A 23,051-nucleotide genomic window follows, 5' to 3' on the forward strand; every position below is an offset into this window, starting at 1 on the left:
GTAACACCAAATATAAAAAACCGTGAAACCTATTTTATTTTCGATAAGGTTTTGCGTTTACAAGTTCAGAGAAGTGATCATAAAATATTTTTATTTAACATAATATTATAATAATATTAATTTCCGCCGCCGAGCGAGTGCCTTTTCTGGGTTAACATTGGTAGATTACTGTTGAAGATAAATATTGCATTTATTTTATTCGAGTAGGATCTAAATTAATCCGAAATCATATGCGGTTGATACTTTCGTGTGTCAAGAGAGGGATAAAATCACCCAATCTTTTTAAAATATTAATAACCTTTTTCTCCTAGGAAGGTGAAAACTTTTATTATTTCATAATTTTGAGCATAGTTTTTGGGATGTTGGTTCTGAAATTTAAACTGAAGGCAGATCTAAAGTAGAGCTACAACATATTATACAGTTTTCTCAAAAATCAGTGGTCAAACTTTTCTTTTATTAAGGAAAGACCAAAAAAAAAAAAAAAATTACATCTTATACAATTGCTTTATGATGTTTGTATTTTTACACTTGCTTTGAATTTCTCAATTGCCTTGTCAATTACGTCCTCATGAAGTCCCTACCTCACTGTGCTGGTTTAGTATTATTATAACGCGTGTGCAATATATATGAGTGATAAAACCAATATCAGTATTACAATTAATTTTCCTGCTTAAATTAACGCTAGGAATTCATCATGTGAGAAAACGGTTATTAACTACTTTAATGTATACTTAATATACATTAAAAAACCACTCGACGTCAAGCATTAGAACATTTTCTCGAGTCTGCTGTTTTAAACAAATATTTGAAGTAACAAAGTAAATATTATAATAATAAGTATGATGAATACGAATATTGCCTTGGGTTTCATCACCATCGAGCTGGTAGGTACTCGGTAAGCCATTGCAATGGGCAATGTGTACAAGTAATTCTATTAAATAATCGTGTGACTTAAGTAGGTATTATTTTTTAAACATATTTTTTTGTTGATTCACGAAGGTTTTTTTTGTATTACAACACGATACGCGTTTGTCAGAGAGAATAAAGTTGATGGGAAACCATTTTCGGGATTAAATATGAAATCCGATTCGATGAAGTCTTGCACGCCAATTTTGTTCGCATTATGTTTAGCTCGTTATTATTATACTTATTATTATTATTACTTATTATTGTTTCAATATGGTATTTGCGAAAGAGGTAGTAGCACGAGATGCTTATGTTGACAGCTGCTTGCAATATGTATCCTGACAACATAAAACCCTATATGTTGATAATCAGTATCATTGTTTTTAAAAACAGTTGTGATTTTAGTTTGTTAAAAACTTTGGCACGTTTGTGTTTTATTTCGAACACAATATATATTATAAGTATACACTTTGCGTAGTGTATATGTATATCTTTGGGTATGTAAATACATAAAGTATGGCAGCGATTCAAAGATAGCTTGTATTCATACTTAGGGAAAAAGGGAATGTTTCTGTTTGAGATTTATTACTAGAAATACACCGGGATGTAAAATGTAGTGGATAAATCTCGTCGTTTGCATGAAAGAAACGAATATTTTGTTCGGGTACGTGAGGTAAATAATATGTTGTCGTCAAGATTTATTATGACAGGAATATGTAGGAAACGATATTTTTATATTTGAAAAATTTCACGTGTACGCTATACGTACTTTGACAACGAGGTACATTTTTACTTTTATACAGTAAAAAAATGCCAATAGTAAATTTAATTAGTTGTGACTGGTTATATAGAATTAAAGTAGTCAAATACGTTTTTGTATTAGAAGTAACGTAGAATATATATGGTATACTGTATTCCAGTAAGATACACTCAATAGTAGTTGTAATTTCTTTAAAAATTCAAAAACTCAAAAAAAAAAAAAAAATGTAAATATACAAGTAATACGATTTGGGATCTTTTTGTCTAATTAACAAAGAATTCCTGAGAAAATGAGAACACGTTATACATTCATTATATTATATTATGTATGAATTATACATTCATGTTATGTAATTAGTATGTACATTCAAGATTAGGCTTATTAATTCCAAATCAGTTTTTTTACTTCTCATTACTGAGATTCCATATAATACTGATGAACTCGTATAAACTGGTTACAGAGATTTTTAATATTAGAAGTATATTTCTACAGTAAAAATCAGACAGGGAAGAGCCGATAAGTATTTTTTTTTTAAATTTTAATTTGGCGACAGTAGTTAAACACATAACCACGTCTTTTTTAATTCCGACACTGTCATAATATGATTAAGATTTAACCTTGACAAAAAATATCCTGATCAACTTTTTAAACACACATGCAGTTTCATCACCAAGTGTCTGATGGAGATTTCCGTAAATTTACCTACGTTAAAAGAATAGTGAAATTAATGAACGGCGCAATCAATTATGATTTCATTATCAACCATCTATTAAGAGAATATTGACTTTTTAAGTTAATAACTACTGTCTTGTATGATATTATAAAATATTAAATTACAATATTTTGATTATCGTTAATGATTGAACATTTATATTTGTATAAATGAAACACATTTTAATTATCAAAAATAAAAAATAAATCCAGCGTTTATCAAAAATGATACTTCATTATAATATTATAATTATATAAAATACATTTATTAACATTTAAATTTATAGTATACATTGTACATTAATTTCGATAGCAATAGCTAATAACGCAATAACACTATAATTGAACAACGAGTTTTAGCTCATTAAACAACTAGAAAACAAAAGAGCACACCTCACTACGTAGTTCAGTTGTGATGACCCCACTATATAAACTAGTCTCTGCCCTCCTACTTTGTTTTACATTATTTAGCATTTGTAAAAAAATTATTTTTAATGTACGATTTCTTTTATGAATAATGTATAATGCGAGGAGGGGAAGCGTTACGATTTAGGTCCGGAAACGTTTAGGTGAGGTTTTGCAAACACCTAAACCCTTCGACGTTGACAAGTTGCGCCATTTCCTGTGACCTCTTGAATAGTCGTCGGACGGCAAAACGACCAACATAGGTATGGGAAGGGGTTGTTAAAAAAAACAAACAAGTTCTTACACAACCATAAAATAATGTAAGTATAAAAGACAGTAGGTTTTTTTTTATTCTTTTTCATCATTATTGCCCAGCGATTCGCTAAAACGCGTATAGTATAAGGATTTGCATTGTATAAAAAAGAACCGACCGGGTGTGTGTCGTCAAGAGGACTGTGGTATAGAGCAATCGCACAAAACGATTCGATCGACATTCAGCTGCAATTTTCTAAGGCTACCGCTCTTTGAACCCTACCAGTCTTACAATTATTATTATTATTATTTTCAATAGTTTCAAACGCTCATTACAGAATTTCGCAATAATTATTTTATTTACGGTCTGCGGTGCGATTCCCATCGAACGACACTCGTGTTACTTCACGAGCAGAGTTGGACATTTTTTATTCGATTAACGAATAATAACTAATTTATTCGAATAATTTTTTTATTCGACCAAGTCTAAGCTGATTTATTCTAAATAATGCCCAACTCTGTTTACAAGTACATGTACTACTCAAATTATAGATATGGGCTACAGCGAAGTCTATACCACGGGACAATGTATATTTTATTATTATCTAAAAAACGGTTCAAAGCGATAAGAAGGATGGAACAAAAAGACCAACGTACCCGACCGCAGCCCGGAAATGGTCGTAAATAAATTGTCGTCTTAAGCGGTGGCGGATGGCACGAGGTAGTATTGGTTTTGGGCCAGATTCTCCGAGCCCCGAAAGGGGCGGTGTTATTATTACCTCACAACCCCAACAAACGCCAGAAGTAGTTTTGTACAGGGTAACTATGGTTACTATGGTATCACATCGGCGTTGCCGAATGCGTATGATACCGTTTGCAGCGATCACAAATCACGCGGCTGGGTAACAAGGCTGGCGTGGTACCACGTGGTGTACATAATGATTTACGCCGGTAGTCGGCCAATTACTATTCGGTCGTGACACAACCGTATTATTAAAATTTGCCGTCGAGTGTTTTTCCCTTTGTTTTCGTCAACCCCTCCCCTCCCCCTAAAACCACAACATTAAACATATTAGGGAGTATATTTTTCACGAAGTAAATACTCTAGGTTTAACAGACGTTTGTGTATTATTACTAATATCGACGCCCCAGATAAAAAAAAACGTAGGTGATTTTCAACAATTATATTTGAATGTAGGTAAACTGAAACGCTTAAAAATAAAATGTATCCCAAAAATAACGATTTTCAAGCAGGTAAGTTATGTAAAAACCGCTTATATTATAACGAAAATCGTTATTTTTCTTAACATTTTTATTGTAAGAGGATTGCATGCGGTCGGTTTTTTCAGTCAAAACACATCATTTTTATCCATTGCACAGACCGAACCAGTGATCCGATAAGCAATCTAAAAACAGATTTGAATTCGCCATGAAGTTTACGTATGATCGGTCAGGGTACTTTTTTCAATTTTTTTTTTAACCCTTTCCAAATTTGATTTTAAAATTTGACATTTTATATAATGTTCAAACGTGTTTGATACATAGTAGGAATACGATATCAAAAAAGTACCCTGATCGTTTAGCCTGTGCGATGGAACAAAAAATGTATGTTATATTAACTAAAATGGTTTTAAATCATAGACAAAATAATTTAAATTAAAAATAATACCACGAAGCTTATACAAATTAACCGGTAAATTAATTGACATGATCGAAATTTATTAAAATCATTTTTCTCTTAAATATTGCCTATACAAAAATCCTTAAAAATCAACCACATGCAATCCCCTTAACTAATAAAAATAAAACGAAAAATAAGTGTAATACAAATTATTGGCTAGATACGATTTTATAATATTAATATAATAATAGAACTTTCAACCTTCATCCCAATAATTTTTAGTCGTTTTTCTCAAAGGATTTTCCTAGACCAAGGTAAATATATTTTAACAAAAGATATTGAAAAAAATCAATACTTATACAACAGAAAAAAATATTAGCTTTTCAATAAACTATATCCACGAAAGTCAATTTTTATCAAATATTACTTTATTACTGGTTAACGCTCAATACAATTAAAAACAATACCAATTCGACTAACAATAAAATTGCGTGCTTATGACGGCACGGCGGTGGTTCGAACATAATATTCTAAATTAAGTAGAAATAATAATTAAGTTGAACGATAATGTACGACGGTATTATCATAATCGGATTCGGTGTACATTTTTTTTTCATCATAAAAAGGTCGTAAAAAGAAATATAATTTTATTGCGCACCCATAGGAACATTATAATAATATTATTATAATCAACCATGTTTTAAGTCATTACGGTTCATTATTTATGCAAAAATGTATAAACGCAAACATCAAAGAAATATTATTATATTTGTCTCTTTTTTTTTTAAATATAGTATACCCAATATACCCATCATAATATTATCTGAAAATTCTAAAATGCATACTTACCAGAAGTAACTGTATTCTTGGGAAATGAAGTATGACAAGAGCGTTAATCGAGATTTACCGCTTTATCTGTATGTACTATATCCGAACGTATAGTACTATACATGTATTGTTTTGTATGAGCTTAGGGACGCGACGGTGTAAATTTATCGGCGAGTGCACTGTTGAAGAGACAGGGTATACAATATATATAATGTTTTGCATTTGGATCTGGTCCAAGAGGACCCACCGGCCGAAACAACGGTGAAAAAAACAATATAATATTTTAATCAAATCCGGGAGAAGAGCGGGCTACAAAAACAATGCGGGATAAATCCCGTCGGGAATTTACGACTAAGAGCGACAATAAAAACGCCGAGCAGTGAAAACAAAAAAATAAACTGCTTCCTGTTCTAAGGAAACCGTCCAAAATCCGGTTGCTGACGATACATTTTATACGAATTTCCCGGAAAATCGAAAATGCCCATCCGCATTTCGTTTTCGAGAGGCCTCAAGCACTATATACTAATAAATACACTGTTCCTAATGTTTATACACACATTGTACGTTTGTCATATCCACTTAATGAACAGAATACAGAATATAGTTTAATTAACGTTCAGCAAAATTCTGAAGTTCATCCCCTAAGTGTAATTAAACAACAGTGTTTTCATTACATCTGAATGGCTTTTCATTAAACTGATAGGTTTTTAACCGCACACATTTTGTGATTAATTTTACACGTTTCAATGTGGACATTTATATTATGAAAGTAATATGAATCAAATGCCAGATTATTTGATTTAAATATTTGCGAACTATTTCCTTTTGTTATTGAACATGCCGCATCAACATATACTCCACTTCATGCTTTTACCAGTACTATTATGTCATTTAAGCACGTTGAACTGAGAGTGAGCCGGGAAAAAACGCTTTTGTCTAATATTTACTTACTTGCACACAATCAGCTTTTAGTCGGCAAAAGTATCCTTTATTCACTGAAAGATTTTATTCAGTCAAAAGAGAACATGGAACATTTGTAATGTGGTTAGGATGGCCGGCAATTAAAACAGCTCTCTCGGTTAGTATATTAACGACGAGGGTGATAGTTCGAAGGTGGCTGTAGGCTTTTTTAAATGTGTGACATCATGTCGTCACACTCTGACATTTATTTTTATTGCCGCTGTAGGCTCACGGAATGTTCTCAGAAAAATAACCATTCTGATTCTATAGCTTTTACGGTTTTCAATTTAGTACAAATGTATTACTTTTCTGGAATATTGTTTGTATTTATCAATTTTCAACATAACTATTAATAATGTTTTGTACACTATAACAATACTTTAGTACTTTTTAATTTTCTCGTAGTTATTTCTACATACCGTCCATCGTATAGTTCAAAACTAATAAATTTAAAAACACGTATGTAATTCTCATTTATAAAAATCGTTGTAGTAAGTAGATTGTAAGTTATAACTGTTTCGAATTCATTTATGACAGCACCTTAATTGGAATTAGTTTTACTCCGAACCAAAGCAATATAATATGCACAACATTGATAATACAATTAGTATTTTTCAACTCAATCGTTTGGCATCAAATCTATAATGGTATATGTTTCGTTATTTTTTACCGACTTATAAAAGCGCACTTCCATTATAAACCATGGTCAGTTTATTATATATAAAGATAATAGTGTTGATACAATCTCTTGAGACTAACGGTATAGATTTTCTCGAAAAAGAAAAAATGAGATGTACATATGCTTCCCTCTGGCGTTTCGAAAACAAGGATAATATTTATAGAGGTTTTTATTGTTTTGCACAGCGGTTACTGTCCTAACCAAAGGAAAAAATTATAATTTCAAAAAATAATAAATAGTTTCAAGACAAGTCACTGTATCCAACAAATGAGTGTTACATAGAACAGAATTATTACCCGAAAATAACCATGGTTAGCAAATATAATATAATTAAGCTTGTATGTACTTATTTTCTTTTCTTTTCTCTTATATATGTAATTTTACCCAGCATGTTATTATTATTACTTTTACTATCGTTACTTAAAACTATACTATATACATACCATTTTGTAATCATAGGGCTAAGTCCTAGTTAATTTTAAATAAATTATATGAGTCGTTATTATTGGGCTGAGAAATTAAAATAATCCCGCTCATTTTTCAATGTTATTGAGAACTATTCAGTGTTCGTCTAGTCACGAAAACCCTTTAACGTTTATACATTATTACGTTTTTTTCTTGAGTCATAATTGGTTTTTAAGTGTATTAATAGAAGACTACCCTCTCACTACCTATACACACATATATTACATAATAGTTTAATCAAACTTGTTCGATACTTTTGCTACACAAAACACGCACTGTCGTCATTCAGTCTGTTCGTGCAAGACCAAAACGAAAATTTATTAGAGGTAAAAAAAATACAATTGAAACAGCGAATACAGTAACAAACAATAAAGACTACCAGTTATTTATTGCATTTTCATGATTCTATAAATTTGCTGTTAAATATTTAACTACGTTATTATTTTTTTTTTTTTGGGGACAGTCTATTTTGATCGAGTTTATTAAATCTAAGATTGAATAATTAATTGCGAAATGTTTTCGTAAAAAAATATACATGTTAGAAGATCAATAATCATGAGAAAAAACTAAATATTTTATATTGAACCCTAAAATATTGTTATAATGTGTATTATTTTTTAACATAAAATGTATTCTTGGTACATAAGCCGACTGTCTTATAATATCCAACAATATGTTGTGCAGTAGCAGCAGGTAGTGATTGAAAAGTAAACACGTGGGAACAAAGTTTAATGACCCTCCTGATTCTGTATATAAGTACTAAATCCAGTCACAGCCTACTATAGGACATTAAAGCTAATCTCCAAGGGGTGGCGATATCTTAGGTACACCGTAAGTTCCGGTGTATGGATATTAGGAAAACTGCGTTTTAAATGGTGTATCACTTGAACGGTAAATCATTAAAATATTCAAAATTGGTATTACGGTTTACCGGTATATCATTTTCAACCGGTGTTGAAATCAACATCAAAACTTCGGTACTTGCTTACAATACCACCACCTCTGATGTTCTCCTAAAGAAATATATAACCTTTTCTTTTTTTAGTTTATGTAAGCAGTAACAATGATTTTTTTATATAAATTTTGTATAATTGCTTCTAATATTTGTTTATGAAATTTTAAATAAATTTAATAATATCACACCGTACTTGCCGTAAGGTAAAATTATTATTATAAAAATGATCGTTCCATGTTCAATTGTTAGTAGTGTATATGTAAAATTCGTTTGTATAATATATGTACATGAAACGGTGGTATTATAATATTTTAGTTCAGGTACACAGTACATAATCGTCGTACAACGGCGGTGCGGTGGTGCTATCTTACCATGTGCAGTAACGCTCGTTTGTATTTTACATTAACGGCATGTATTTTGAATAACGTAGTTTAGTGTATCATTTTTGTATATTTTAATATGAAACAATAACAACAGCTATGCCGTTGTGTTAATTTATTTGATCGTATAAGGAAGTATGTTTATATATGTTCGTATGATATTATACTCAACTAAATTGTGCGTACGCATACAACATAATACAATGCTGACAGTTCACTTGGTCGGTCTTGACAACAAACAACACAGTGTATTCGTTCTGAGGGGCGCAATAATCGGAAGTCAAAACCAGCAAGAGTTTTTCCCTTCGCCGTCGACTTGCCAGAGTATTCATTTTGCTGGCTGGCATATTATTATTATTATTTCCATTTGGTTTCCTGGAAATGGGGATTGGAAAAGTTTGTATCACCCTTTAGGATGACGTCACGGGATCTGTTTTAGCAGGTTATGATTAAAAATATTTTTTTAAAACTACCCCTTTTCGCACAGTCGAGACAATAGAGACAATAATGTCACGGGTTGCTCCCTTTGTTTTCTTTTTAATCATACGCCGCACATCCCGTTGTCTTTGATTCAAACCCCTTTACGGTTATTTGACTCTGAAATCTGAACTCGGTCGTTTTTTACCCAGCACATGTTACCTCGAATGCATTTCACTGTTGTAGTTTTTCGTCGAGTTTCGATACTGTACATCAGCGTACAACGTCTTGCATCACCGTATACAAACAATAAGATATATGATATTTACGGTGATATTTCAATATATTTTCAAAACGCTAAGTCGACTTCCTTTTGAAATGCACGATCTTAGACAATAAGCATAACCCGGCATCTTAACCCTTGTGCTACCGTTACGCGCTTTCAAATTATCACTGTTCAACAAGACATAAGCAAAAGGAAACTAAGATAAATCGATTATACAGATTTTGTGCAGCACGTTTAGTTTTGTTATACATTTCGTCTGAAGTTATGTTGTATACAAATTATAAATCATGCAAGAAAGTTTTAACTTTTCATTCATGGATTCTTACTATTTATTTTAATAAGTATATTGTGTATATTTAAAAAGTCACTAGCGCCTTGCACTTTGAAGGGGCGCTGACCGTTGTGTATTGTCCATGTTTCAAATGTAAATACTATGCCTATAATTGTAAACATGTGTATGATTAAATAGATAAAAGTATAATATAATAACTTAAAACGTTTTTGTAATAATATTAAAGTTTTTTTAATTTTTAAAAATATTAAACAACAATAGTTAATAATAACATTTTTATTTTCTAATGATGATTTAGAATTATTATTGTTACGATAGTATTGTTTCTATTGTCCGAACAATAATTAAACCCGATTTACCATGAGAATATTATACCCTCGTTGTTTCGTCGTTTAATTATAATGTACGATACATTAATTTATTGGTCAAAACAACACACTCTATTTTCATCCATTTGGTCCTTACGCGCTAATTAATTAATTAAAGACAGTTAAACTAGTTCGTAAGCGCTCAATATGGACCGAGATTGTTAGCGTTGCGTTATTATTGGAAATGACACCTATTGTATTGCTTGTATGTTATGCTTGACAGCATACAGACAGATACATGATAGAATATTATCACCAGAGCTCAAATGATTCTGTTTAATCAGTTATATTAGCAATACAATGCGTTTGAAGCACAATATTAGTATATGTACACAATACAGCACAGTGCTCTAATCTCCAAGGTGCAATCGGTAAACGGATGATGTTCAGTAATGAGTACGAACGAGGTACCCTGGTTTGTTGTGGCGATGACGTTTTATAAACAGCCTATGAATAATAATGGCCGTTCAAGGATATTATGATTAATGCAGGGATGTATTATGTACAGCGGTCATCGATATCAACACACTTCAACACGTGGCCGGTGTGCCTATAGAGACGCCCATCTGTGAAAACATGACTCATAAGCGGTTAGGCGCTATTTTATGTTCTTCGTCTGAAAACAATAAGCGGAAATTTTTTTCCTTAAGAGCCGATAAGAGAGGAAGACTGAGGTAGAACAATATACCAGTCTCGGCAGTCAATCTTGTTGGTTTTTGTAGACCCTAGAGATTTTATGTCATGCATAGAGCACGCGTTTGATCTTCGTTTCGCCAAAAAGCTCTGCCTAACGCCCAACGTGTGCTAGACGATGTTTGAACAGATGACTTAACACGGTATGTGTGTGTGTGATGTTTGGACTTTACACGGTAGTAACGATTGTTAATACTAGTAATAAACACACTAATATATATGTATCGAAAAACCTCTGGACTACCCGCGATTGACGGTTGGGCGACCATTTGAAGATATTGATTCGTTTTATATTTAGCACCGAGGCCCGGTGGCACGTTGTGGACCTAGAGAGCGCGGGTAGTACCGTCGTCGTTATAACCACCGTTTATGACACCGCCTACCCTTATAGTCACCGTCCCTTCAGGCTGACGTAAACACACACACACAGCATTGTACTTTGCAAGCATTTAACGCGACCGCCAAACGACGACTATATGAGGCCACGTGGAGACCATACGATCGGCGGTCTTCATCGCTTAATTTTTCTCATGCCGATCGCGGTACATGTGTTTTTGTGTATGTTTTGATGGGCAAAACACCATTAATGCCACCACAAGGGCGCACGGCTTACATTGGCCACAGACACGACGAGCAAAAACAATTATTATTACTGTCGACTGCCATTTGATAAAAACCAAAATGTCGGCTTGACACACCACTAACGTTCGACCAGCGTAAGGAAATAATGGAACAAAAATTTCTCTTATAGAGCGAATGAGGGTGGAGAGTGACTGACTAATCAGATTTTATAGTAAGGAAAGGGATCAGCAACGAGAATCGTGCGAGAAGGCAAATAGAAACTTTATTTTTGTTCTCGGTAAAATATATCAATTGTACCTACTAATCTAGAAAAAACTTAAGCAACACTTGTGGTCATATATTATAAAATAATTAAATATTTAAATACACCCTTAACAAATATAATACTCTGTAGCAGTATATAGACCGCTTTAGAGCTATAGAGTACCTATTATTTGTGTGGTTAAGGGTTTATTTAAATATTTAATTATTTTATCAATATACTAGTTTTATATAATTATATTATAATATATGTGGTGATAATAAGGATTTAAAAATGATTTTTAACTGCGGTGTGCTAGCCGTGAAACTTACGGAATAACAAATTATAATGTTTAAATTTGATTAGCTTTTATTTGGTCAATTATTTTCCCTCCGAACTCTAAAATAAGGAATTATACTGTATGCTAATCTAATTATCTTTGCTGATTGTTTGCTTTGAAACATTTATTAATTTTTAGTAAGAAAAATAAATTTAAAATTGGAGTATATAGACTTTAAAAAATGTTTTTAATATTTACATTTATGTAAAAAGTATTTTAATTTTTAACTCCTCCCTCCCAAGAAAGCTAATAAGGAGTTCTAAGTTGGCTCATGTGAGGTTTTAACGTGTGAGTTTAAACATACTTTTTTACAATCACACTGAATGATCGAGTAGCATCCCAGACTTTATTGTGTTTGAATAATCAGTATTAAGATTGTGCAGTTAATTATGTATATGTATGAAAAATAATTGCATAATGATGGGTACTAATCAAAGAAATATTTCAAGTGTGTGCCGGTCGACTGATTACTTAATTGTTAGCATTAGCGTATAAATACTATTATTTCTGTCTATTGAGTATTGCATAACTATATATCGAAATGTACAAAAAAAAAGAAGAAGACAATTTCCTCTATCGATAATATTTAGTTGACAATCTTTAAATTAAAGATTGTCAAATTTGTTTTATGGTAATAATTGTATCGATTGTTAGATTTCAAAGCAATAAACTAGGGATTACTTTTAAATTATCATTTATAGCAATTTGACATATGTTATGTGTACAGTTTTCCGAAAATTCACTATGAAATCATCAATGGGTGGATAAAGATATAGTATGTAAGTAACGTCAAAGGATAAGTTCGTTCTTATCATTATATAAATTGTACAAGTATACCAAATATAACATTTATAGGCTCTTGTATTTGTGGTGTTCACATTGAAAGACTTTTGTCGGATAATAAATACTCAAGGTGATAGAGGGTCGGTGGGCTCATATGAACGTGTCCGGGTGGGTTTCGGTCTTGTGAAGGCGAGCGGTAGACTACATACTATTAATCCGCCAGGCAAATTGCGGTTGTATGTAAATGAGAACATGTGATATTATATACTTTATAAGCTTGTGGTATTTTATTGGCGTATAAAAAGTGAGCGCCAATCTAATTTGTGGCATAACGGACAATCGTTTTCAATTCGGCTTTAGAATAGTTTTAATTACTTTTAATTCATTCGTTATCTCTTCGTCTACAGCCAAAGGTTATCACCGGCGCGACTATCCGTCGATATTATCCTCTTTGTGACTCGAGCAGTTTGGTTTTTTTTTTGCCAACAAATTCTACCTATACAAACACCTATCGTCTAGCTAATTTTTTTAATTTATAAATAAAAAACTCTCATCAACAAACCCGTCGCAATCATCAATTAATTATGTATTAAATCTGCTTTATCTAAGCCGTTTTGGCCTTTCCCCTATCGTATGCGAGCGCTGACTGCATATTATTAGCTGTATATACATACGCGGTTTAATGAAGATTAATACTGTCTAAAAAAGAGATAGGGGAGAACGCTCCGAGGACGTAAGTGGCAGTAGAGGGGGGTGGGGAACAAAAGAGCTTACGACTAAATCTATCGTTATACAACAAGGCATGGGCTCTCTCTCGAGGCTCCGCGACGTTCCAATTAACAACCTCGCCGCCACGCATTGTCACGATGGGCTCTGTAGGCTGCGGTTGTGTTGCCTAAGTTTTCGCCGTCGAGTCAACCCCGAGTTGACACGACTCTATAGGGGTAAATATTGTCAGTATCGACAATGGGAATTTTTAAATCTCACTCTCTCCCCTTGGCTCGAAGCAAAACTATGTATAGCCTATGTATACGATATAAATTTAGCTTCCTTCACGGGTGAGCCATAATTTTAAGGGATTGAACGATGTGTATGTTAAAGTACTATTATAACATACCGCAAGAGTATTATGGTATACCAACACGTGGCTCCGTCAACCGTAGCTTAGTTGTAAAACCTTTGGCCTATTGTGTACCTTTAACGATCTAAATGGGAAACGTTGAAATCATAGCAGTTTGCCGGCGGTAATGTACAAGTAACACGAACGAATGGACTGGTACGAGCGATTGAAAAAAAATACCCTTGTATAGATTATAACATACACACAGTGAACTGACAAAAGTGCTTTTACAAATGTTTTTGATTCTTTCAGGTCGTCTAAGTACATATTATATTGTGTAATGTAAATACAAAGCCCAACAAATAAAAAATTTAGGCTTAGATATTTTGAAGGTCTATCGCGTTGTCATCGACTAACTCGAAAATATCGAAGGAAGGGGCTACGGTCTTACAAATTTAGTTGAAAATAACTCGTGAGAGTCTAGCTATATATTTGTTTAATAATTTGAGACTTAAAAATTCAGTGGACAACTGACTATTTAATAACAGATTAAATAATATAATTAGCATTTTGGAATGTATTATAGATATTATTACAAATTATCATTGACCAAACTATGTTTAAAGTTGTATAAAAAGAGTTTGAATATTGCAGTTTTTTAACATTTATCTTTTGTAATTTTTGGTAATTATGTTAAGGTCTGTACAGTTGGTAGGAGTAAGACATTATTAAAACCTGATCACTTAACTTTTTTTTCCCATAAACTAATTTATTATTACTAAAATGGAATGTATAGGTATAATATACACCAATTATTAAGTATCGGGCTATATATTGAACAACTACACTTAACAGTTGGTTTTACTGAAATACATTATATTTTCAACTAATGATGAAATAATTCGAATGTTTTATTAAAGTCTTCAAAGTCCCTCCTAGTTAGGTTGGTTAGCCACCACTTGTCAAAGGTATAAAGCATATTTATTTTCTTAACGCCTTTGATTATTTTTTACCGATAAACTTCTAGTGAATGATATTCATTTATAATGTTTTATTGTTGACACCTGTATTATATAATTTTTTTGCGATTGTTATTCCTAGAACTTTATAAACTATTAAAACGCATTATATATTATACTTTCATAGTGTAATATTATGTTATGCACTTTGAAATCGACATTTCCGTGTTTTTTATTTTCTTTATCGAATATAAAGGTAACTTAATCATTGAAGCTTCGAAATTGCCGTTGGAATTTTAAATTGGCTACAGATCACGCCAATCGTTTGGCCGTCGACTCATCAGACTATAATTACACGTACTTAAATAAATATACATAAAGCATTTATGGGAGAAGAGACTCGGACAATTATATCAACACTGTTTGACAGCGTCTAGACTGATAGACCAGATTAAATGCCACGTTCATGCCTCATTATGATCTTGCAATACTATTAAAATATTATAATATTTTAATACGGTACATCATATAGTATTCTTTATGAGATAGTGAGTCATTATTATTAATAAAAAAAACGGAAATAATTCATTCTCATAAATCAATTATGTAAATAGTACGACTGTATTCAGTTACTACAGAAAAACTATTGCTATAATATAAATTATGATAGTTATACAATTTTCTGGTAATTTTTGATAATATAAAATAATAGTATAAAATTATAATTATTATTTTGAGAGTAAAAGCTAAACAAAAAATCTTATCCAAAATCTTAAAGAAGAATACAAAGTGTATCTGTAATACCCCACCTATTTAATTAATTACTGGAATTTATTCCAGATAATAGTTAGTTAAGAGTACACAAATAGATAACATCCATAATAACTTTGACTCATTTTTTTTGTTTAGAGCTTCTAAATTAACTTAATGAGCCTAACATGTAAATCAATTACAAACTAAATATGATATTTAAGATTCAATTATCATTCTGCCTATGTGTGAAGACTTTGATTTCTTTGTTCGTTGATAGATTTTACAATTAGTAAAAATTAAAAATGTTGTTTGAAAAATGTTTAACCACTAGCCAAAATTACGCTTTTATATTAGTTATGAAAAATATCAATTAAGAAAATAACGTAAGACATTCATTTGTAAAAAATGAAGGGAAACAGATAATTAAAAATAATATAGCCACAAAGTCTCCTTCAGTTTTTTAAATGAATTAAAACATAATATTAATGAATTTTTTTTGCGAGAATCGATTATAATATTTCAGTGGCCCAAACAATTGTATAATTACTGCCGCGGCGACAATAATAATTTTTATATTGCTAGAAATTATTTTTACAGTTAAGTCAATGATTCTATATAGTTCTTGTATACGAATTTAAACTTGTTATAGTAACTAACCTTTCTTCCTTGTTCGTCTCATTTTTTAGAGGTTCTCGGTCGAGGATAAGTTGATATAATGGTTTTAAAAATCTAAAAAGCACCAAAATTGAACAGATACTATTTCAGCATTTTGTCATGGCAATTGTATACAACTGTACACAGAGCACTTGCGCGTGTGTGCGTCTCTTTTGTCCTTTTGGCTCGCATAGGTCCGGATTTCCGGTAGTAGATTGATCGTTAGTCCATCACCGCCGGACGGGCGTGTTTAAAACTGTCAGTCTCGATCAGAGTCGGAAAGCACTAGACGAGTATTGAATTCGTTTTAACTTTTAAGCCTTTGTTTTATTTTTGTCGTTTAAGTACGCAGCGGGAAACATTATGAAATGTACCCTTTGGCATTTGAATGCTTTATTTGTTGTCGTAACACATAATGTTGATACTATACAAATTGATTTGTTGTCCAACTATTATTATGCCCATTATACTTCTCTCGTCCAATATGTTTATTAATAAATTGTTTATAGTATAACAAACAATTTAGAATACAACAGATTTTTACATGTAACCAAACTAAATTTACCTAACATATTAAAAAAAACCGAAAAAAATACCATTTGGTCACTATAGTACATATATGTACTATGTCACTATATTACTATGTACCGGACAATTATCATTGTTGGGTACATTGAGGTAATTACGGACAGCTGACTGCCGGAAATCTGACACCAATTTGAAAAATCAGTCTGGAAACAAACCTGTAAGCAGCCGCTCGACAGGAGACCAACCGGCTGGCTACTAGTATTCCAAAACACGTGTGGAGACATACGATATATACGTTTTACAAATATTTAAACAAATTTGAAGATCCTTTTTTTTTCACATTTGCTTTGGTCTTATAATAATTGTAAGTCGATACTACTTGTACTAAAATAAATTAGAGAACAACGTTGTAAATAATTTTATTACTTTTATTATTAATAATTCGTGTTAGTAACAAATCTACCAAAATGTGATAATAGCAGATGCTAATTTTTGTATAGTGTGTATAATTTCTATTTCTAAGTAAACTATTACATTTGAAAATGTCATTTCAAACAGTAAACCGTAAATGGTTATGTTATTTTGTGTTTTCATAATAATACCTATAAAAAGGTGGTTATCGAGTTGAGAAAATGTAATAACAGTTCACCGTGATGGTGAAACATAAAACTCTACAGTTAAACTTAAGCAATACAATAAAGATATGTATGACAAACTTTGTTATGAACACTACTAATATATTGACGGTTTCGCGATGAATTGTAGGAGGAGGCCATTTAAAAGCGATATCTATGTGTTTTTACTTTGTTCTTTAACGCACGTTTATTTTACTTTTTCATATTGTTACTTACGACAACTACTATTTGTAATGGATATAAGTAATAACAGACATTCTTCGTGTGCTTGACTTTTTTATTGATATCTCTCTTTTCTCATTAGAACTTTTTTATTACACAGTGGTTAGAGTGATTATTGTGAATTTATGATTTTGACATTCTTGTGTTGAGTATGTTTGGTTAGGTTAGGTTAGGATAACAGATTTTTTTAACAAATATTAAAATAACTAATAGGTGAATACAACAATGCTCCACTTATGCCTTTTAAGCCTACTACAGGCCCAAAAAAAAGTCATACAATAAAAACAACAATATTTTAAAAGTCTTAACATTACAAGACTTATAGTACTTTATTTGTTTTCATACGTTTCTTCAATATTTTACAAAAAATGAACAGACAATAGGACAAACTTTTTTTTTCAAAACAGCGCTTTTTAAAGCAATGATGAAGAAACTACTGACTACTGACCAACCGGATCTCATAGACCAACATTATATAAAGATAATTTGCAAATACTTATAGATAATAATTGTCTATGTATTATAGCATATCACATTGTCTTTTTCGAGGTGTATCAATTTAAAGTTCCATGTATTATGCTGTTTAACCCCATGTGTGAGGGGTAACAAATTTATCGGTACAACGATTTTTTGTTGACATAGTTAAAAATGAATTTTTATAAACAATGAAATCTTCCGGCTATCGTGGGTTCCAGCAGAACCTAATGAGAAAAACGCATTTTTATACACCGTAGTAACGTAGGTAGATATTCGAACCCAGTATTTATTTTTGCCGACTGGTTGCTATCTACTATATGTATAAATATAATATGCATTATGCACCCCATATACAGAATGATTCTGGATCCGAGTTTTCTTTGCACAGTATGTGGGTTGCATTTAAATGGGCTCACACTTGGTGAGTCGACCTGTATACACGGGCATCGCTTATCTGTGCGTCAATCGACTCGCAGTGAATGCAACGGAACCAAACTGACACCTTATACGTTAATTATTATAATTATTAAAATTATTTTATTGTTGAAGATAAGAATATCATAGTCGGTGCGCATAGTCCTTACGGGTGGTAAGGAAATGGGAAGGAGACCGGCTAAACAACCGCTTCTCCGTGCGACTATTTTGCATGGTAGGCATATGAAAGAAAAGAATATAATAACGCGAGTGGTTCGCTTAAGTGTAATAATTAAAATTTATTCAAAACAATAGTTATCTCACTGCGTTCAGGACCTAAAACACTTTTTTTTATGTTATCTTGATCTTTCCGCGTTTCCAACACGGACAATATAATAATAATAACCAAATCCGATTAACGCCTGTGTGTTGTAGAAAAGGATCGGTCGCGTATCACAATGTAATACTGTTTGATTATATTCTTTAGAGCAATCTAGGTCCGACGACGATATTTAATCGAAAAAAATTATTGATATATTAATCATCGGTGTAATAACTTTGGTTTATTATGGGTGCTATACTATAATAATACTAATAGCACGAAGAACAAAAAACGAAAACTCTGAAAGAATTTATTATTATTTTATTATATATTATTATGTATTATTGTTTTAAACGTACACAGCGTTTGTGTGCAAGCGTGTCTCATTAAAAATCGTGAGTGAGCATTATTATTAGGCGAATATTATATTATAAATCTTCGCCACACGTACAAAGTAGCCTATGCATATTATAATAAACGTGTACAACACTTCTTGACGGAGCGTCGGCCACGCCGAAGGTGAAGTGTTTATGACATAATCCCTTTTTTTCTGTAAACTACAGGCGACGCATTGCTATAGGTACTAGTTAAAAAACTAGTGTATCTTTAGATAATACGTGATATAAAAAAAAAAAAATATATATATATAGGTATATATAAAACAAGCAATCGCAACTCCAAGAATAAAAAAAAACGCGTTTTTAATATTATAATACTATGAAGTTTTTCAAAATTATTCTTAGATTACAGAATATACAGAAAAATAAACGGCATAACGTGTATCTGCTGTCGTTTCTAATCTTACTTGTATATTATTATATTATTTACATAATTAATGTATCATATTAAAATAAAATAATAAAACAATTATCGCGGTAGAGTGTAAAACTCACAACGACCATGTGAAACAACTACATATGCCTTTTCTATGAGAATTTTGAATATTTAACTTGCTGCATTATTATATAGTTATAGTAAATACGGTATGCCAGTGTGAGTTCCACTCTATAATAAAGACCACACGAGTACTCTACAAAAAATGATTTATAATACTAATATTATATAATATTATAGCAAGATAATTTATATTATACAAAATATTAAACCTGGCGACTGACAATAATATATTTCTATTAATCTAATGTCTTCAAAGATAATAATTCTTTAGCAATTTAATAACATTTTTTTTTGCTTATTTGTTACAGGTTAGTACACCATGATATCTATACGCAAGAGAAAACGGTTAAAACGGTGTTTGCTCCCTTAGCGATGCAAACATATCAAATACACTCGTAAGGGTAAACTTTTCACTGTAATAAGACATACGCAGTAGTTTGTTATTGAACGGAAGATGAATATATCTACTTTGCCGTTATTTATGTAACATACATCATACAGGGAAACATTCTTGTTGCTCTAGGTTTTTTCATAGTTACATATTTTGTGTTAACGCCTATTTTCAACAATTTTTTAAGCGACATTGAAATATTTTTTTATGTTGTAAGATATTTTATACTATATCACTTCAATTAAGTATTTCATCTTTTTCCTGGACGCCAAGTATATTTTTCTTCATAAGATTTCGCAAATAATGCCGAAAATTGTACCATTGCATATTCTTTGCGAAATATTGCCTATACGTACTCCTCATAAGAAAGCAGTAGATTATACGGCGTCCTCTTAAACAAACTTGTTAAACTTAAAAACTTTAAAAACTTTGTTTAGTAGTAAAATTGATAGTAAAATCCCCAAATCATTGATGTAGTTAATTAAAATATTTGTTTAGTTTAAATCGAAGCTATTATACAAGTATCAATAATAATATATAATACAAAAATTATGTTATTACTTATTTGCATCTTCGAGATATGTATACTAATGGAGCAATTCTTGCTTACTTTTTTTTTTATACTTATTTTTGAACATCGTGGTTATTTATATTCTTTGCCTATACAAGATACTTTGATTTTTTTTAAAATTAAAAACAACTGTTTCGTTACGTTAAGCTGTTGGCTGTTCTGACCCTGATGAGAGAATAGGTAGGTGAACGCGCTCTACCATATTACATGGCCGTGACGATGATAATTGAATTGTTAGCTTGCGACGCGGCGGCACGCGGTTGATTTATCGAGGAAAAATACATAATATACTCGAAACGGCTATTTACAGCCAATACACATAAGTAGGTGGTTATTTTTAAGTTTTTAAAAATTGAATATCGTTAGTGAATTTACGGCGTGAAATGAGATAGTGGCGTTCGTTGGAGCTACGGAACACGACTCGTTAACGCCGCTCGTAGAAAAATTGTACAATTAGGCATTTTAGTTCATTTCACAGGCCTATGGCGTACTTACAGCCAGGCCGGTCGGCACGTTACCAAAAAACGTTACGCTATTATTCACCGTATCCGTTGTATTATTAGACTACACGAACCGACGAGACTTATTAATTATTTTTGTGATGCATCTGGAAAAAAAAATAAACATGAAAAGAAAAAAATAATTACTATTGTAATATATTGGCCATAAATACTTTGTATAGGGAGAGAAAATGAGCTGACCGGATTTCGTAAAATGTAAGGGACGTGCGGGGTTTTTAACGTTATCCGCGCGGAGATAAACTGTTACGAAAAAAAATTGTAGAAATCGTTAAAAGGGGACGAGCCCAAACGAGCAATTTCATTATCTCCTACAAAACGTTTTTCTCCCTTACACGCACGTTTCCTGAGCCCGGCTCATGACAAAAAACACAGTCGCCAAATTAATATCTTCTACGACCGTGTTACAGCTGCGACTGTATTATATTTTCTTATAATCCGCTGAAAACGTTCAAAATATTAGGTATAAATTATAATATTAATTATGAAATCGATTACTGTTGTTGGCCCAGGGCGAATTTCGATGTAGAATAAATTCAGATACTATACACGATATAAAATAGTCCTTAGTACATACGAAGCTGTATTAAAATCGTATGCGATTCATGGTACATTTACCTACGGTTGGTGTCCTTATGATAATACAATATGACAATAATATATCGAGGGACGAGATTTCTGACAAAATAATTACATACATTATTCGGTAGCCGTCCCTGTAGGGAATAGGGATATGTTTTAATCAACACGGTGGCCAAATATGTGCATTTTTAAGAGAACATATATGTGTGGTTTTATTATAAAGTAGGATATTATATTATTGTTATACCCGGTACGGTGTAGACGACAAGCCAAGACTGTTGGTCTATATACATATATATGTATATGTTTTAACAATATATAAAACAACAATATGAAGCCGTTTTTCTCTAGCAGTGTTCTGTTTTAGTAATAAATAGAGACGTCTTAAAAAAAAAAAGTTATAATAAAGCAAAATAACCAGATGGTAGGTCATATACTTACGGGGAGCTGTGGTACTCTTTAAAAGAGTCTAGAACAATGTCCCCGGACGTCTGCGTCGCACCGTAAATCGGGCAGGCAAAGGAGTTTCTTTTATCCACCGAATTAACCCGAGTAATAATCCAAAAGATGGCGTTATTTCAGACTTCTCTTTCTCATGCACCGCCACTAATTAATAATAATCATTTTGATGGCAGATGCTTTTTAATAAATAACGCGGCCCCGTCACCAGGTCGAACTGTAAACCAAAGCAGATAATATTAACCAACGGCGTTAGATTTTATTTTTTGATAAATTGGACCACGGCCACAGTCAAAATCGTTTTACGAATTATGAAAACTGTGTATTTTAATTTCTTCATCGTCGCCGTCGCGTTAAACAAAATCATTGTAATCACCTCGAAAATTATCACTAATAACGAGCACTGTATATCATAAAAGTCGCCATTTGTATTTTATACTTACAATTAGATTTATCCCGAACCGACGAGTTAATTTAACGAACAACGCTTTAGGTGCAATATTTTAATGAAATGTGTTTTAATTTGATTTAGTTTACTAAAAGTCTTAATTTAAATAAATACAAATTGATTGCTGTCAGATTTTAATTTCTTTTTATGTTTTTAATAAATAATAATTGTACTTAATATTAAAGTGGTTTTGCTTGAAACCATTAAGTGTTGCGAGATGAGCCACGCGTTTTATGG

The 23,051-nt window shown here is 31.9% G+C and overlaps 1 protein-coding gene across 10 annotated transcripts in view; it reads left to right on the forward strand.

Annotated features, from left to right (window-relative positions):
* Positions 1-23,051, forward strand: part of LOC126839113 (RNA-binding protein Musashi homolog Rbp6-like) — a 269,406-nt gene that overhangs the window by 53,193 nt on the left and 193,162 nt on the right. The gene's annotated exons all lie outside the window — the stretch shown is intronic.

Source organism: Adelges cooleyi, unplaced genomic scaffold (assembly GCF_023614345.1).
Source record: "Adelges cooleyi isolate 19-005CV unplaced genomic scaffold, UGA_ACOO_1.1 ACOO_flye_CR_arks_rails_tigmint_CR_PRNA_30, whole genome shotgun sequence".
Classification (NCBI taxonomy): domain Eukaryota; kingdom Metazoa; phylum Arthropoda; class Insecta; order Hemiptera; family Adelgidae; genus Adelges; species Adelges cooleyi.